The sequence below is a fragment of the Mauremys reevesii genome, linkage group 1 (assembly GCF_016161935.1).
Source record: "Mauremys reevesii isolate NIE-2019 linkage group 1, ASM1616193v1, whole genome shotgun sequence".
Classification (NCBI taxonomy): Eukaryota; Metazoa; Chordata; order Testudines; family Geoemydidae; genus Mauremys; species Mauremys reevesii.
In genome coordinates this window covers 222,278,589-222,283,061 of record NC_052623.1, presented here as the reverse complement: position 1 = coordinate 222,283,061, position 4,473 = coordinate 222,278,589, and positions in this window count along the sequence as shown.

The window sequence follows — 4,473 nt, the reverse complement described above, 5'->3', positions numbered from 1 at the left end:
GTAACAATTGGTTGCAAGATTAGGTTCATAGCTTTTTAACTGGTGTTCAGATACAGTGGCACCACAGTACTAGAAATGCCTCTGCTATAAATATTAAATAGATGACTTAGTGACGGGCAGACCATGTATCATGATAGGGAGATTGCTCACACACTGATGTGCATTTGAAGGAATGTCTGTGTTTGGAAAACACATGGAAACTGCACTGCTGTTTTGTCATCATTGCTCAAAGTATACAAGGCCATAAATATCATATTATGCATTGGCCTCAAATAATTACTAAAAGATTAAAATCAGAGGAGAATTAGGACTTGATCTTTAAAGAGCAGCCATGGGTTAAGCTGAAGCTGTGGTTGCCTTGGTTCCTTCTTGCAACCCATCAATGTATTTTAGATGGCAGGGCTCCAATGCATTACTTTCCTAAAGTTGCACTTCATGGAAAAACCTTATTAAATATTTTTGGACAGTTGTATTTTCTTAGCAATGTGTCCTGGGGACCTGATACAAAGCCCAATGAAAGCAGTCCCTTGGTATATGGCACATGCTGCAGTAGAACATAAGCTATGCCATCCTACATGCTCCATTTAGTCCCAGAGTCCATTTAGTCTGCAATTTACTGTGATCTCAATTAGCATCTTTCAAAAACACTCTGAAAACAAGGAGCCAAATTAATTATCAGTATAATTCCATTGGCATCAATTACCTTACACTGGGGGTGAATCTGGCGCATGATCTATCCATTACAGAATACTGAAGTTGGAACAAAATCATATTCTCTTTATTTTTAAAATGCCACAAGATTTTTATCAATATCTGTACTGTAATTGTGTCAGAAATAATGAGATGAACAGTTACAAAAATGCAGTAAATGTTTGCTAATTGTCTTCTATTAATTCTGTCTTTGTTTTATAATCTGGATCAACAGATGTGAATGATTAATTTTTGTTTAATAGTTTTATGAAAATCCAAACCTTATAGTTGTTTGTCATTGCACAACAGCTGGGAAATTTTTGGGATGCAGCAAGAAGCCAGCTTGACCAAATGATTAGAAACAGAAATCATACTCCTTTGGGCTTAAAGTGTTTAAGAGCTCCTGGAACAACACAAAGGTGTGAATCAATATGTCAGTAACTAGTAACTAGAGGAGGGTCTTTATCAATATGTCAGTAACTAGTAACTAGAGGAGGGACTTTATTTCCAACCACTGATATATGTTCACTGGTTAGATTAACATTCTCCACCAAGTTGAGATGTTTCTTGAGAGGTCTGAGGCTGGTAACACATTTTTAAGTCAGGTGTTGCCACTTACCAGGTATCTGCATCAGTTCCCTGAAAAAAGAACAGGAGTACTTGTAGCACCTTAGAGACTAACAAATTTATTTCAGCATGAGCTTTCATGAGCCATCTGAAGAAGTGAGCTGTAGCTCACAAAAGCTCATGCTGAAATAAATTCACAATAGTTCAACTGAGGGTTTGTTTAACTATAAAAAACTAAAAGACAGCAGAGTATTTCTTGCTTCACAGTTTTTGGGATGGCATCCCATTAATTCCCCAGGATTGCCCTATTCACAGACATAAAAGGCAACTCTATATGGCATCACATTTTAAGGAGCAATTTGGGGCTAAATTCACAAAGAGGACTTAGGTTCAGTGTTGAAACACCTAACTTTAGGTCCCCTGCGACTTATTGGAATCTTCAGCCCTGACTCAGGTACGCAGGCTCCCTATAAATGTATGTGTAGAGTTGGGCACCTAAGAATGGGATTCACAGCAGCTGAGTGAGAGGCTGCTGAAGCTAGCCAATAGCAAATGCTGAGTAGAGGATTAGGCTCGAGTCCACTTAATGCCACTTGGGAGTCACAGCTGTGAACCCTCCTGGAATTAGGTGTTTAATCAATGTCAGCCCTGTCTGAAGGGGAAAAGAAAAGACAACTTGGAGGTTGTGATGCCCTTTTTTACATAGTATTTAAAACATTCAGCTTGACGGTGGGAGACCAGGGTTCAAATCCCCCCTCTTCTTGTGTCAGAGCAGGCACTTGAACCCAGGTCTTTCACTGTTCAAGGGAGTATGCTTAGTACTGGGCTACAGGGAGAGTGAGGGGAGGGGCTTTCTTACTCTCATCTGATGAAGCTGCTTCACTTTGTATGAAATACAGTGGGCCAAGAGCCGCCAGAATGACTCAATAGCAGAGGATCACAGTATCTAGTTTACAGACCCCAGTTCTAGTCCTGCACCAATGACTGTTTAAGCCTGGACCACTACTCAGTTTTAAGCTGTTACTGTGTCCTATTATTGTCACTGTGAAATCTTGTGATTAGCATCAAACTTGCTAGTAGCAGGCAGGGCCAAACTAGTCGACTTTCTTTTGTAGGAGGTGTCATCGGACGCTCCCAGTGTGGTGCTCTGTTCTGTTCAATGTTGATATCAATCAGCTGTGCGTGTGTTCCCTCTGTGTGCTGCCCCGGCTCTGCAGATCGCTGGCACAGCAGACCCTGAGGGAATCCCCAATGACCACAGACTCTAGTAAGGTATGAAGGCACCCGGCCAAGTTTATTGTCAAACGAACCACAGTAAGAGTTCACTCTAGACTTGACTCTACAGGACATACTACGAATATGTGCCCCCTGGCAATGGCCTCAGCTCAGTCAGTGGCGGGACTCTCCACTGCCCCCTAGGCTGGACAAAGACACTGGCCCAGGGATGCATTCGTATAGACAGGTACAATTGCGTTACACATCACTCCTGACATATTGAGGTGCAACCCCTCTATGTAGTAAGGTGCCGCCTCTCACTTTTTACATGTTGGTTTGAACAAAACAACTCTATCTATCATATTACCCTTTTGGCCCTATAATTGGGATGGGTCAGCTTGTTCCTTGTTATCTGTGTGGAACGTAGAAGTATGCAAATGTTTTGATATCTGGCATCCAGTACCTTTTAGGTATGTCTGTTTTCGCAGCATCAGTCCTTTCCTTGCCGGCTTCTGTGAGCAGGGCCTGCCTCTGGCTCACAACTTAACTTTGCTTTATGTTAGCAAAGTCTTGACCATTACTTTAGTTTAGGCCTTAGGCCTCATACCAGGTCTCTGATACCAAGGTTTATATCTCAGGGCCTCCTCTTACTATGGGAGGTTCCTATTTACCAAACTGTGCAATGTCAGTTCATTATGTATCTAATATCAGAAAGACTAAAGAAAAGGGCAAGTCTAGCTGATTTTGTGCATTTCCCACTTGCAATTTTTGAGTGTCACATCAGCTGGACAGCTCCATGCCTTTCTGTACTGTCCAAAGAGAGTACTCTTCACAGTCATGGAGGTGCCTAATTTGAAATAGTTCCAAATTGCCTCATACTGTAAATGAGTTTCTGGTATGGTACTCACCAATTTACAAAGAGGAGCACGGAGTCCACAGTCCCTGCACAGGCTAGCCAAATTGAACGGCAATGGAATGGGAAAGCAAGTGCCTTCCATTGAAGCAAATGACAAAACTTCCTTTTTCTTCAATTGGAGTGAGACTGCAATAAGACAAAACCTGGACCAGGGCCGGCTCCAGAGATTTTGCCGCCTGAAGCAGACAAAAAAAAAAAGCCACAATCACAATCTGCAGCAATTCAGTGGGAGATCCTTCGCTCCGACTGGGAGTGAGGGACCCGATGCCGAATAGCTGGACCTGCCGCCCCAAGCACCTGCTTGCTAAGCTGGTGCCTGGAACCAGCCCTGACCTGGACACAAATTTGGTTGTTTGGCGATCCATTCCAGACCTGATTCCTCTCCACAGTCTTGCATCTTGGCCTGTCTCTTTGTCATCTCCTTGTGGATATTTTCCTATCTATTTCTTTGTAACTTGATTAAAATTGAGCTCCTTTCATTCCTCTCAAGATCTCACCTGCATTCTCAGTCACCATTGACAGTACTACCATCCTTCTTGTCACTCAGACTCACTTAAGAGTCATCTTTGACTTTTCACTGTCTCTAGAGCTATCCATCCAAACTGTATCCAAGCCTTGCCACTTCCTTCTCCCTCGTATTTCCATTATCAGGCCTATTCCCTCAGTCTACATGACTAAAAATCTCTCCAGTGCTTATCTGCGTCCTCTCGGACCTTCCTGGCACCCACCTCACTCTCCTGTCTAGTAAAATTGATGTTGCAAAGTCATTTATTTGACCTGTCACAGTGACAATGTCAGTCCCCTTCTCGAGTCCCATAGAACATGTCATATGCAAGCTTTTTGTTCCTCCTTTATGGACCTTTCACAACCTAAACCTTCCCCACTTGTCTACTCTTGTATATAATCCTGCCTCTTCTGCTCTGCCAATGCTGTCAGCCCCTATCATCCGTTAGTTCACCTGTCACACAAGCACCTTCCCATTTTCTTCCGTTCTGACTCTTATGCAGGGTCACTCCCTCTAAACTAATCCATAAATCCATTACACTGTGCTCCTCCAAATAGCTCCTTAAGACCAACTTCTTCCG